This window comes from Diadema setosum, chromosome 5 (genome assembly GCF_964275005.1).
Source record: "Diadema setosum chromosome 5, eeDiaSeto1, whole genome shotgun sequence".
Classification (NCBI taxonomy): domain Eukaryota; kingdom Metazoa; phylum Echinodermata; class Echinoidea; order Diadematoida; family Diadematidae; genus Diadema; species Diadema setosum.
Window position 1 is genome coordinate 39677748 of NC_092689.1, and position 16051 is coordinate 39693798.

Here is a 16051-nt window from a genome sequence, read left to right on the forward strand (position 1 = left end):
AGATTATAATCTGTTTGAACAGATTATAATCTGTTTGAACAGATTAGTTGAATTACTATAATCTGTTTAAACAGATTAGTAGAATTACCGTAATCTGTTATTACAGATTATAATCTGTTTAAACAGATTAGAAGAAATACCGTAATCTGTTTAAACAGATTAGTAGAAATACCGTAATCTGTTATAACAGATTAGTTGAAGTAATGTAATCTGTTTAAACAGATTAGAAGAAATACCGTAATCTGTTTAAACAGATTAGTAGAAATACCGTAATCTGTTATAACAGATTATAATCTGTTTAAACAGATTAGAAGAAATACCGTAATCTGTTTAAACAGATTAGTAGAAATATCGTAATCTGTTATAACAGATTATAATCTGTTTAAACAGATTAGTTGAAATAATGTAATCTGTTTAAACAGATTAGAAGAAATACTGTAATCTGTTTAAACAGATTATGGTATTTCTTCTAATCTGTTATTACAGATTATAATCTGTTATAACAGATTAGTAGAATTACCGTAATCTGTTATCACAGATTATAATCTGTTTAAACAGATTAGAAGAAATACCGTAATCTGTTTAAACAGATTAGTAGAAATACCGTAATCTGTTATTACAGATTATAATCTGTTTAAACAGATTAGTAGAAATAGTAGTTTTTTTTTTCTCCGTGGCACTAATGGTCTTTCGTATAATGGTAATGTGACTTGTCGCATAGTCCGTGCCCAATCCAAGTTCCAGTCGTCGCCTGAGGAAGTTGGTAACGGTGCTATACAGCACTTTACCCCGTGCCATCAACGACACCTGTGCCACCATATGGTTGTGAAAGGTGTTCCACGTTAGCGTGATTGAGTTGGTAACAAAACTTGGTAGCAGAACTTGGTAGCAAGAGTTGGTACCAAAAGTTGGTAACAAAACTTGGTAGCAGAACTTGGTAGCAAGAGTTGGTAGCAAGAGTTGGTAGCAAAAGTTGGTAACAAAATAAGTATACCAATTTAACATCCTTGGGAGTGACATACTCTAAGTGATGCTGAACTTGGTATGTGTGCCGCTTGTGTTGGTGAGCTGCTTCTGACACAACATAATACATGGGAGCGTACAGACTAGTAGTTTTAATAATTTAAAGGGATCGTTGTAAACTGCAACAAAACGAACCCCGCCTACTCGGCCATCCTGACACGGCTCGCGGAGACATTTGTACAAACAGTCGAATACACTCTCTTACTTCACGACGAGAAGGCGAGTTCGTCACAATATATAATATGTATGATATATTGTATATTATACAACATAGAAATATCTGGCACTATACGAGTACAGGTCAACATGGAGAATTCATACCATGACAAAATCGCAATTTAACCAGATATAGAGAGCAGAATGAAATACCCTGTATGATGTACTGTTATGAATATATATGAAAATTTATAGGACATTCTCATTAGAAAGATCTATCAAATCTATCATGGAGGAGTAAAACGGGGAAACGAAAATGGTAAAGTCAGGGTTTACAGTGGTAATGCAAATATTAGCCGATATCTACGCTGTGTGGTCTAATCTATAGCAGTGCTGAGTTTATCTCTTATGATTATAAAGCAAACGCAAGTAAAGAAACAAATTTCCAGATAGCCAATAACATTGCAAGGAAAGACCGAGAAGGGGCTGGGACGTTGACAGAGAGATTAATGAAAAGTTAGAGAAACATTCAAACCAAGTTTTCTCATTCTAGTCTTGTTCCATCATTTTGCAGGTGGCCTCCCATTATTTAGATAACTATCTATATGTCTATAGTGAGATAATGATTGTAATGACGCAAGCAATCAGAGTCCTATTGACAGAATTCCTGATACAGCACCTTGCCTCTGAAAGGCTAGAAAGACGTGTTCCAAGATGACAATAACGCTCAGTCGGTGTATAAAAGAGAGAGTTACCGAACTCAACAACTGGTAACTTCTGTTGATAAACTCATCATAATGTTGTATTTTCTTTGCCCTTCGATATTAGTGCTATAGAGTGAGCGGACAAAGTACGTAGTTTGAGCGTTCAATACAGAGCATGAAATGCCGATTCAATGTAATCCATGAGTGTGTTCTTTTACTAACCTAAACTCACACTTCTTTCAATGTAATGAATGCGTTTTTCCACTGTCTATAAACCCATCCTTCTTCAAGCTTATAAATTCACATTTCTTTCTCCTTGCATTATGTCGTTTGTTTATATCCCTTCTTCGTTTCTCCGTCTAACACTTTCTGGGAACAGTCACACCGTAATGAAGTCGAAATAGGCATTAACATACCGTCCTTTAAAACCTTTGCTAAAACATGCGGGGCTCTACCTATACACTAAAATAAATAGGGTGAAGGGAAAGGAGAAAGCCAACGGACAATAGCACGTGGAAAGAACAAACAGGAGGCGCAGGACAGTGGGCGAGGCAAACTGTGGATCACATAAAACTCTCTTTTCCGCGATAGCAGCATACCGTGTGTATACCCATCCTCAGACGAACATGTATGATTGAGATAACCAATTTGAGTGCGTGTCGCTGGATTTTTGCCACATGAGATAAAAGCTTCACAAATCAGGCTTCCGTTCGTGCGTGAAAGACCTGGCTACTCATTACGCCTGCGCTGACATTTTCGTCGGTTCCACGAAGGTGAACGCTTCTGTCGCCGTTGGTCGCAACTCCGGTGTAGCAACAATATGTGGTTAACCGGGGGTGTTCTCTTCTATCTGCTTGTTTCATTAACCCATGCCATTCATGGTAAGTTCTTATGCAAAATGTAGGCTTATGCATCCCGAGCTAGGCATTTCATAATCGAGAGTTAATGTTCATCGACTGGCATCTGACGTTATTCCATGTAAATTCACATTTCAAGATTGATATGCCTGCAGTCACTGTCAGTGCCTTTTCCATAGGCCCTATGTCTTTGTATACAATGCGCTGTCAATTAAGATTCTCATACTCACTCGCTCGAATTTAGATTACAGTGGCCTTGCTCTGTGGTTCCTTGTATTCATGTAATTATCATTATGGCAGAATTTATGAAAGACATATTTAGAGGTCTGCAACTAAACTGTGTGTACATGGCATGGTAGGCTTCTGAACTTCTTTCACAACCGTTAACTTAATCCAGTATGACTTTCCCCTTCATGACGAGAAAAATCCTGTCATGCAGTTTTTCTTGTGTGTGTGCACTGCAAGTGTTTTGTTTGTTTGTGTGTGTTTCTGTGTGTGTGTGTGTGTGCAAGTGTTTTGTTTGTTTGTTTGTTCGTTCATTTTCCATCTGAGAAGATGGCTGGATAGCCCATATTCAGCTGGTCTTCCATGGGGTCCAGTTGGATGTGAGATGGGACCACTTCACCGGGTTAAACACCCTGCTCTTTGCGATGAATGAATGAAGCGGGATCTTTTACGTGCATGAGTTGTTACTCTCTCACACACGGGACCTCCATTTTATGTCCTATCCGAGGGACAGAGTGTTTTGCCTCTTGCTAAAGGGGACCAGGGAGGTGCTCCTCCCTGAGGGGACGGTATGCTTACACACAACATTACTCAGTCCAGACTCGGGTTCGAACCCGGGCCGCGTGATCGTGAGGCAGACGCGCTACCGACTGAGCCAACTCACCGCCCTTTAGACACGAAGGGAGGGAAAGAACAAAAAAAAAAAATAAAAAGACTCGGTGAAAAATGGTGGTATTTATGACAACAAAATGAAAGTGAGCATTTATTACTATTATAGCTGAAGGCTGGAGTTTATAGGCCAGTGAGAAGACACATTGATTACAATGAGTATACTCCGATGACATACCCAATCCACGCACTTTGTCCGCTCCCAATTATTGTCCGAGACAAAAGGCGTTTTAACTTCATTTCCATTAAGAGGAAATGATTTGATGGATGCATAGTTCTCCAAGGACGTTTGGTGTTCTTTTATCATTCCTTTTATTGTTATATATTTCTTGTGTTCCCTTTTGTACTTAATGATTGTTTTCTTGTTAATTTTGTCTGTTCTGTGAGAGTCATCCCGTACGATTATTACCATCGAGATCACCTCTCTCATTTCACCCACTCAGTCGGTTTTTAGTGCTTGTGTCTTGTACTACAGATAAATGCGGCAAATTTCGAGCCATGTTTTCCAACAGAATATCCGAAATTAGACTACAGAAAGCTCAGACACACTTAAGAAAAAAAAATACACATAAAAAAAAAAATCAGCTAAAAACTTTCATGAAGAAATTTTAATACGAAATTGAACCGATTATTGCCTTGAGAGCATTTCCCCCCCCCCCCCCTAGAACGTTGCTCGTGGATTCAGGGAATAGGCTTAGCGAGAGATTTTTTTGTTTCTTAATCTCTCAGTGACAGTTTGAGAAAAATCGGACAGTCAGTGTCCATATCAAAATTATGAATCTTTATTATTCGGAGTTAATTCCGTGTGCCTTCTTCATCAGATTGGAACGTACTACGATTATTATCTGCACATAGAAAGCTTCAAAGGAATTTGCCCCGAAATTCTCACGATATTGTTCATAATCTCATGGCATATCATGCATTGTAGGGGTCCTATACAATCTTGACTATAGGTGACAACCACAATTTTCTTGTCACGGGCCAACTATCGCTGCGAACTTGTCCTAAAATGTCGGCATCCAATAGGTGACCGTTTGCCTATACCTATTCAAGACCAATTCAATACCAAAACAAGCTTTCGACTACCGATATTGGTCGGCAACTAAATTAAACAGACATTACCGCGACAACGTCCGGAGATCATAATTCTTCTAGAATTCCATAAATCCGCAGGAGAGAGCGGGGGTACCGTTTTAACAGACACACACAGAAAACCTTACCCGGGTATGTTTTCACAAAGGGGATGTGTCAACTGATGCGACGATCAGCTATATAGCTTATTGTTCTAGATTGTGCACATATACAATCACTGATCTCAACTTCATAGGGATCAGTGGCTACAACCAATCGGGCACATTGAAATATTAAGTACTTATTACTTTGTCGATTTCAGTCGATCGTTAATCCAGCCTTTCTGCAATCGCTAATTTTTCCTTCCCCTTTGAACCCCAAGACAGATGCAAGACCGTGATAGAGGAGAAGCTAATCAGAATATATTTTGCCCCGGAACTTGCGCCCTTGACAACAGAGATCTTAATGATAATTGCCGTTACGAAATCACTTTAAATGACAGGTACACAAAACATATGGCACACATCGGTATTATTGTCCATTTTCATCACGCTTATTAGGACCTACGCACTTTGGCCGTAAAACCAACTTTCTCTCGTTCTTTGTTTACACGAGAGAAAAAGCAATACGCATTTAATTGGCACCCTTCTGACAATGGTATACAAATCCTGTTATTTCTCCACGATGGGGAGTAAATGGACACTCTCTTCTAAATTATGTAATGAGCAAGGTAAATTGACAATTAAATGACCCGCAAAGAGGGTAAGATATATTACATGCATCACAATAGTCCGCTTTTTTTTTCACGGTGAAGCTAATCTTAATGGAACTCTCCGTCGGTAATAACCTTTAATGACGTTGCAGGCACAAACGTTTTCCTCGAACTTTCACTGATTGTACTACTTATCTTTCTGCATTCGCAATTCAATAGAGAACACTGTATAGACTTTTCCTTTACAACCCCTATACAAAGAGATGATGAAAATTCTGTTTGGGAAGCAGGTAAGAAAAAAAAAAACTTAACATGTCCCTGTTTGCCTGCGAACTTCTCTCCAGGACTTGCCCATTTTTATTGCGCGAAAACGGGCTGACGACCTCAAGCAACCAAAACAAAGCAAGAAACAAACAAACAAACAATCAACAAACAAAAAGAGTGGGGTTTAACAGGAACTAATCGGCTACAAAAACACTTAAATTCTTTTCAAAAATAGTTACAGATTGGTTACCGACATGTTGAAGACCATTTGCAAACCATTTGCCCTGCGATTATTTTGCGAACCACAGTAAGCCTGATGATAGATCGGCGACTGCTCTCAGAAAGGCCAGCCAATGGTCCGCAGCTGTTCGTTGATCTAATTGTTCGTTGACTCTATGAAGACTACATGCGAATGGTCGCCGACTGGTTGCTGATGTTCCTACCGGACTCGGCAACCATTCAAAGATTGTTAGAGGGTACAGATTAGACTGCTTGGAAGTATCAGTACCGATACTTCAGAAGCTGCCAATGCAGAACTTGTCAGTATAGTTCCGCATATGTTAAGACAACTCCAGATCATAAATTCAATGTTAGTATTTCAGGAGGAAGTCAAGAGAAACATCACTAATAGTTCTTCCCTTAAGAAAAGCAGGAGAAAAAGACATAGACAGTATAATGGGTGAGGCAATGAATCTCAAGGAAGGTACTGTTTGGGTCTGTGAATCTCATAATAGAGCTGAAAAGGAAGTACCGAGCTATACTCAGTTGCTTCTACCCCAGAGTGGCATACCCGCCATGAACCGCTGCAGAGAATTACTAACACTGTGTGCATGCATTTACCCTAATCCTCAGGTGCATATGAGAGTGTCATATATTTTACAAAGTGCATGGTTTGAACCGATACATTAAGTGAATGATACCCAGTGGTTCATAACATTTCAAAAAGCATCCAATATGTACGTCTCACCAGCTCTTCTGCTGGAATATAATCCCTGCACGGTCACCATCTGAGAAATTATGACATGACTGGGTGCAACAATCACAGAGCCCAATCCGCTGTACCACAATGAAGCACCTTAAAAATAACCGAATCTCTAAATTGCACTGTTTTGCTTTCAAAGATCGAAGTCCTGTCCACTCACTGTTAATCACTTTCAAAGTACTAGGTGTTACAAAAAACATTTCCCACTCGTCATTGCTTTTGATCCTCAATAGTTCGAAAACTATACATCAGATAACACTGTCATTGATATGAGTAATAGCTGAATAGTGTTCAATTTAGTTGAAATGATTTGAATATGTGAGCATGAATCAGTTTAATTAAATCCATGATTAATTTCAAAGTGAAGTTCCAGATTTTGGTCAAATTTGAACCCTCTGCACAAAATTGAGCCTTACAAAAGAATCAATGATGTGTATGTGAGTGTGTGCTTACAATGACTCTGAACAATAAACATGAATACCACGAATATCCCCTTTCAGAGCTCTGCTGACTAGGCTTCTGGACTCTTGCTCCAAGGCACACAAATGTTTTATTAAAAATCCATAATGGATTGCCCTAGGCACTGCTATTCTGAATTCATGGTAAAGGGTAAATTGCATGCAAATGAAAGAAATAGGCACATGTCTTCATGTGCGTGCATACACTACATTTCAGGATGAATAAAGACTAGCTGTGACAGTGGAATTTTTTTCATGAATACGTAATAGAGCCTTCCATCCTGGCCATTGTTCAGGACCATTGTCAGGGTGTTAACCACACACTGCCATAAACACCAATTGACCCCTGTGCAAAATTAAAATTTTGTACAGAGAGTTGAAAACAGAGCAAAATCTAAAACCTAAATATTCAAAATAAATTTTGAATTTAATGAAACTGATTTATGCTATCATTTCTAAATCACATTCAACAAAATTGTACACTATTCAGCTATTGCTCAAATCAATGCCAGTATCATCTGATATAATTTTCAAAAGTGGGAAATGTTTTTTGTAACATCTAGTAGTTACCGTAGTTTTTTTTTCGATATGAAATTCTGAATTTGGTCGTATGGGTCATAGTTTTTGTTTTGTTGACTTTTTTATTCTGGTCGACGACAGTCTGGTATTTGGCTGGTTAGCAATATCTCACTGATCGGCAACTAAGTGACAACCACAAATTTTATCGCTGATAAACAGTGTTTTTCGCCCGATAAACATAGTTTATCGGGCGAAAAACTATGTTATCGCTCGAAAAACTGTGTTTATCGGCCGATAAACATTGTTTTCTGAAAAACTATGTTAATCGAGTGATAAACAGAGTTTTTCTAGAAAAACTGTGTTTATCGGGCGAAAAATTAAGTTTATCGATCGAAAAACATTATTTATCGCCGATTAACAGTGTTTTTTCGGCGATAAACATAGTTTTTCGGAATTATTGGGCAAATGACGTGCCATAGGCGGGGGTGAAAAAAAGATTACCCTGACGTTACTCGGACTTTGCCGCAGTAACTCTATTGTTTGAAAGCCTCTTTTAAATCGGGGCTTTAGACGACTTAAATCTTTATGATATTTGTGAGCTGGAAAAGGAATAATAGTAGTCATTATGATCATAACTATAGTGAATGATGATCAAAGTGGTGCAAATGTTGTTACAAGATTACTATGTAAGCCATTTGCAGACTTGAGAAAAAAAAACCCCAACAAACCTACAACCCCCAACAACAAACTGCCGACAAGTTGTTTCAGCGCTTATAACATCGTAAGAAATCTCAGCGCCCAGTCTTCGCTAATGTGCGACCGGGCGTCAATAGAATGTACCCTTGACATAATGATGGCCGTTTTGAAATGGGGCAAATGGCAGATACAAACAATCATAGCGCACGTCAGAAATTGGTCATGATCAACACGTTGAACACTTTGGCGCGAGGAGATTAGAATAGTGTAGTCCTCTGTTAATACAAAGGCTAGAGCTATCATGGCTATACTCACTTAATTGGCACTCCGTATTGGCTGGTATACAGAGCCGAGAGCCGGCGGTGATGGGGCGTATACAAATGGAAGCGTTCTTCTGAATCATGTAATGAGCAAAATGTATTGATAATGAAACAGCATGTGCATTACGGAAATCTATATTGACACAATAGTTGTATTAATACTCCCCCCTCCCCTCCCCCAAAGTGATGAAAATATCCTTGGATAATAACCTTCTTTAAATCATGCACAAAGTGTTTTATCAAACGAAGTCTTTTTCAATACTTACAGGTAGTTTATGTGGGAAATGCATTTAAAGCATATAAACAGTTCAAAATTAATCTAGCGATATGACTTAGGATGTATGTTTGCGTAGTGCAGATCAGGTTCAGGGAAAAAAAAAAGAGAGAGATACAAGACCATAGAAATACACAAATTAGAAAAGAATCGCCACAAATCGATGCAAATAGAAAGAAACAAAATGGATACACCTGCAATATGTTACAACCTACAATTGTGCTAGATTCTTAAATTTCCTCCCACAGATAACTAGCCAATTTTCAATTTCAAACGCACTAGATCTATAATTTCGTTATTCTGGTTAATCCTTATAACTTATATGAGTTGTTTGATATGAGCGGAGTGTAATTAAAGAGATACAGGAAATAGAAATCTATCAAAGGCATACAATGAAGATGGATTGTAAAGAATTTATTTTCACGATGATTGTGTAAACCATCCCACCTATCCCTGTACCATTATTCAGTCTTCCATTTTGCTCTGACGGGAACACACTTATCTTTTATGTTGTTGTTGTTGTTTTAAAGAAAGAAAGAAGAGCGAGAGAAAATGTTTTTTTTTTTATCTTTTATTTAAGTTGATTTGAATGAATAAATTGAAATCAAACAAAAGAGTACAGTATAGTACACTTGTATAAGGACGTTCTGTCGAAATCTAACATTAGTGATGAAATTAGAGTGTTAGATTTCCACTTCTCTTCATGGAACAGTCCTACTGGTCACGTTTGAAAATGAAGTGAGATAATGATGCAATATCAATACAAGTTATTCTCCTATTGGCTTGATTGATAAATGGTCATGCTTTGGCAATTATTCTAACTCCGGCCCTGAAGATTGTCCATAAGTGGCTATGGCACCAATATGGAGTTGCTCGAGAGGCTACATTTGAATTTTTAAATTATATCATACGGATACACATTTTTCATTTTGATTTGATATCATTGAAGTTAAGTGTTCAGTTAAGTGGGCAGACTTGTGAGATTATGACTTCAGCTACTTCGCATATTTGATCGTGACTATTATCATTGTTATGTGAAATGGCAAAAATCAAAAAGTTTGATAATTTCTCGTTTTCGTTTTCCTGAATTTCACACCGTTGTTTGTTTTACTTCATTCGGTTCATTACAGCCTGACAGCAAACATGTCAAAACTGTGGTGTATATGAAGGGGATTGTTGTTTTATATAACCTTTTTTTTGTGTGTGTCGATGATTACGACCTTGAATGTACATGTAACATTTCTTTATTACTGCAATGTTATCATACCACAAGGATTGTATACTAGCAATATCAGGTATATGTGTTTATCCGTGTAATTTTTCTTTGATGTTAAGGATAAGATAACGATAGGAACAAAATCAACATCTTCGTCATGTTGATACTGATAAGTTGAATAAGTCATGACTTACTAAGACAGAATCAGTAGACTAGCTGATGTTCAGACTAGTATGCGACATCAAAGCTACGTAATACGCATCTACTGAAGATAATATGACAGTACTGACGTATATTTTGCATGTATCGTGCATTAGCCCAACTTTTGTCTCTTTATTGCGTTAGGTCAAAATTACTCAAGCCAGGGTCAGCTGATACATGACTTACTTGATACCGGATATGACGTCAGAATAATTCCAGGTTTTATTGGACGACCGGTGAAAGTTCGCATCACCCTTTACTCGTTCTCCATTCTCGACTTGGTGAGAAGCAATGTCACTGATGTAGTAATTATGAGAGATTATCCATCATGTAATTCCATGCTGTGATACTGATGATTAACATCTATAAACGTCAAAGCAAGACAATACGCACAAACTCATATCACAAAATACTAGGTAGTAAAGGGTTTTAGTAAACACAGACAAGTAAGCTAGATTCATACAGAATCAAATGCTCCAATGCACTACATCTCTGCTTCCATCTGCCATCAACTGCATTTGTACAATTTAGGTTATCAACAATATTTCTATTCACTCGGACATTTTAACGGCGTACCTTGTTATCTGTAATTTACTCTCTTTGTTTCAGTTTGCCATATTCATGTATAAATACGAAGACAAATGATTAACGCTTCAGTCTCTGAACCATTTCTCTCCCTTGTAGCAAATTGTCTTCAAAAAGCCCCAAACAAGAGTGTTTTCGTGATTATTTTTGATACGCTGATATTTCAATAAGAGGTATGTCTTTCATGATAACGAGATCTCCGCGTAAGTCTTAAACTAACATAAAGACAAATATATAATCTCTTTCCTCTTCATCTGATCCTTTCTTGCAAATGATGTGGATGTTTCCTTTCATCTTATTTTTTGCAACGTTCAGGATGAGAGAAATCAAGTTTTCCATGGATCCTCGTGGCTGAAAGTGGTGAGTTGATATTGCGGAATCACCGGAAAAGACTCCTGAACGTCTGTTTATTCTGGTCGCATCTATTGATGCGAACTGGACATTGGATTCAACAATGTTAAGTTGCTTTTAACTGAGTATAAGGTGTGATCTGTGAACGTTCAGCACGAAGATTATAAAAACAAACAAACAAACAAACAGACAAACGACGAGAATGAAAAAAAACAAAACAAAACCCGAGTAATGGAGAGCAGAGAGAAGATCAGTCAGAAATGCATAGAGTCATCAGCTTGTGAATACACTTATAAACAATGATTAGAGTCGAAACATAATCATATTCAGCTTGAGGCGTGGCATGGTCCAAGCAGACATTAATCCTAGGGTCCACTGTAATCATAATCGTAATCATTTTTGTTGTTCTTTTTGACAAAGAGTTGGAATGATTCTCGTCTTACCTGGAATCCGACGGAGTATGACAACATCAGTCGGGTACATGTCCCAATGGAATCCGTATGGACCCCACCTATATTGATTTACAACTCGTAAGTGTTGGCGATTTGACAACCATACAATATTCTAAACATCATTTCTAACAGATTTGTCACTGCTTTTACATATTAAAATCAAGCAATTACATTCTTTCTCACAAAGTCTTCCACCTCAAAACCTATTTTAGGCCAGTTACACCCTATTACTTTTTTCCAAACTTTGGTACAGAGTGATCTGAAAGTTAATTCGAATATTCAAACTCGTTATACAGCACAGTAAAGATGACCTCATAAAGTTCTAAATACCAATCTTAAATAAACAGCTACAGGGTGGTACAGATGCACATTAAATATCAACGTTTGGTGTATAATTGCAGAACATAACACTCATTACTTAAGGGAGATAATACCTTTTTTTTTTCAAACAAATAGCTATGAAATATTGTACAGTGTATTAGCAGTTGTTTTATTCCCCTTCACATTTTTTTTTTAATCGGTGATCAGTGAAAGATCACGGAATCCCATCTTCTGTTTCTGTACGAATGCTTTATTTATTCAATTCATTTTGTTTGTTATCACTTGAAGCTTGGGCGCACGCCACTTATATGTCATGATTTTGGGATGGTATCATCTTTTTCCTAGTGATCACTCGACTGTGACGTCAGTATTAGGCCTACATCATTTTTGAAAATCACATCCACGACCATATCTCTTTAACCGAATACAAATTTTCAATTGAATGCACATGTCATATATTATTGAGCTACATCCAAAAATAAATCTCAATATTTTCAAGAGGTTTTTCATTTTGCAAAGAGCTAGGAAACATAACACAACCTCCAACGCCTTATTCGTCGTTGCCTTATTAATTTGATTCATGGATGACGACAGAGCAGTTTAGTTCCTCTATACTGAAAAAAAAAATAGCGAAGTTAGACATCCGCTTTGTAACTATAGTAAATAGAGTAAATGAAATGGAATACAGCAAGGGCAAAAACCTGATTTTCTTTTGTACATGTGAAGTTTCTAATATTCGCTCCACATTCTTGGTGCCAGCAAATACACGCACTTTGAGTTCTCTTGCTTGTTACAGAGACGATCGCTTTCAATTTGTTCTTCCTGTATATCAGAATTGCTTCTGCATCGGCCGAAAGTCCCCTCCAATCGGACGCCTCGATAGTCGCAATAAACCAAGATGGCTTCGCCCAAATCCAAACGAGCCTTCTTCACTCATCCAGTTGCGACATCAATCTGAAGGAGTTCCCCTTTGACTCACACGAATGCAACCTGAGCTTCGTCTCACAGGGTATCCCAAGCGACTTCTTTGAATTCGAACCTGAACAGGTCTTTACTCTGGCCGACACTAACCCTCAATGGCTCCTGTCGGGTCTTGCTTTGGATACGTACGAAGAAACAGATCCAGTGCACAACAACACTTTCTCTTTCCTGAACGCCAGGTTTACTATGACACGGCTGCCCGACTTCTACCTCCGCATGATTGCAGTGCCCATACAGCAGCTAAACACACTAGCTCTGATGGCTTTCTTCATCCCGCTAAAGAGTGGCGAGCGAGTATCCTCATGCCTTTCCCTCGTCCTCGGACAGACAGTCTTTCAAATCATCATTGCCGACATCCTACCGAAGACATCACGAGCTGACCGGGAACCGATCCTCATTAACTTTGTCCTGACCTCATTCCTTACCTTAGTCTGCATCACAGCAGGGTCGGCCATCACAGTGAACCTTAGTTTCCAACCTTGGAGAATTCGGCATCGGACCTCGAGATATGTGGTTTTCCACGTCCTTGGTGCCCTTACTTTAATGAAATTACCGCAGAATCGATGCAAAAATGGTAAAACAGATAAATTCCGTTATTCTGTATAGAATAACTTGCAAGAGATAAATTCCGTTATTCTGTAGAATAACTTGCAAGAGATAAATTCCGTTATTCTGTAGAATAACTTGCAAGAGAGAAAAAAATGTGTCAAATTCTACAAAGTCGTGGTCTAGACTTTGTGAATTGGGTCAAGCATCTGAAAACCATTCTCGTGTACCACAGGCTGCAATGATATAAGATATCTTATTTACGACATGCTATTTGTACACATTACTTTTTGTTGCATTTTCGCTGGTTTTTATGTCAACCTTTACAGTGAGCATTGCGTGGTCGTTTGTCAACTTTTAATACAGGGTCCATATTGCATGAATTCCAGTTGCAGTGTATGAAACTACCATTAAAGTGCAAGCTTTACATCTTAAACGTCTTAGTACCACATGCATATTAGATGTGAGAATTGAGGAAGACAAAATAAAAAATTACGCATTCTAAACGAGAACTTAGAGCTGTATTTTGTTACCGACAATTGATAGCGCCGTTTTGTAACCACAGGGGCGACGCTAAGTTTGTAAAAGTAAGGGGCCGACTTTATGGGAAAAGGCACGTCGACTCGTTTCCAAGATTGAAAGGGCGGAGTGAAGGGACATTTTGCTGCCATTTCTGTAGCAAAATCTGGCACCTCCCCACTAAAATCGGCTGACAAGTCAAAAGAAGTAAAAAAAAAAAAAAAAAATGGGAAAAAACAGTCTTCATATTTTGAGCGCCACTTCTCTACCAAAATCAACTGACAAAAAAACGGACCGTTTCTGTTTTCTATGAAGCATTTGGAAAATGCAGAATGCATCATAGCTATGAAAATGAATCGTCTATATTTTCATGTGAGCAAGTGGCAAGCTCTTATACCATAGTTTCCTATGTTATTTTTTTTTCCATAATGTACTATTCATTATTATGCATATATTTGGTATATGAAGCAGCATGTGAATTAGGCAAATAAAGTTGAAAAAAAATCGACTGACAAGCAAAGTACTGCAAATTAAAAGAAATACATGACAAAAAGTCAAAATCCTAATTTTCTGTTAAAAAGTAGAGGTCCAAAAGGCAGACCGTATATTTTCTGCCTGTTGCGCCGGCCCTGAACCAAACCGTGGGTTTATTTCATGTTCGCGTCGTATGTTATATTTATTTCATCTTGATGGACTATACAGGAACTATTCCAGAAAAGGAGGTGAGCCCTGACGAATGCAAACACAATGAAGCAGAAAACAGCAATGTCACCCCATCTGACACCAACAATCCGTCGTCAGATACGGAAGAAGTAAGCGTGTTCCTTTATTCTATAGCATTATCAGTAATATTGTTATCTTTATTAGTACTGTTAATATCATAGATAGTATTATATTTCAAAAATTTTACCACTGTATGTGTATCATTAGCTTCAAATAACAGATAATTATGATACTCATCATTATTCTTTTTTTTTTTCAGGACAAAAAAAAGCATGATGAATAAAGATCAGTCAAGAAGTGATTTTCTCTAACCGTCGGTGTAAATGGCTTCCCTGCCCATTTAACTCTGCTACAATGAATCGAATAAATCATCAAATTTTTCAAAAGAAAAATATGGAAATTTCAAAATTTTGCGGCCATTGAATTCCTCAAAATCTTGATGAATGCATATTGCATCATTTAGAAAAGATAAAACTTCAATTTTTTTGTTTCCGTTTTTCACTTTTGATAAGGAAATACATAGGAATTTCAGAATTTGATGGCCATTTTGGCGGCCATTTTGAACATCTCAAAACCCTTCAAGAGCTCCATCACCCAGATTCGGATTCAGCACCCTCGAAATTGGGTAAAACCATCAAAAAGCATCTGGCGGACAGTAAAACAAGGTTCAGCCTCTGGCACCCAGACTAAATCGGGAGATCGGACAAACACGAAGAAGCCCCACTTAGTACCCCGATTTCGGAATATTTTCGGGGGGGGGGGGAGGTAAACTAATCCTATATTCGGAAATCTACTTCGAGATTATTTGGAAAAAAATGAAAAATCATCCCTAGTTAAAAGCATTTCAGGAAACACACCATAAAACCCCCTATTTGAACGACTCTTTGGGAATTGCGGGCGGCCTGTGGGTACACGATTATCAGGTGTGCTTGAATAAGGAAATGAAGCTTACTGAATGAATAGAAAAGTGTGCGTGCAGGACACTACCACGTGATTATTTCAACAGACACTTCTTTTATGTTATCATTCAGAATGACTAGGGAAGAAAATGAAATGATTTCAACCCTTTTATTTCTGTGTACAGATGACGGACATGGAGTACTTGGCTGCTTGTATTGATCGCATCTTCTTCTTTGGAGCGATGATAGGTTTCATTTTGGTCAACTTGGGGGCCTATGAGATTGTCCGGAGAAGTCTGGATGCGATGGTCAGATAGAATGACAGTG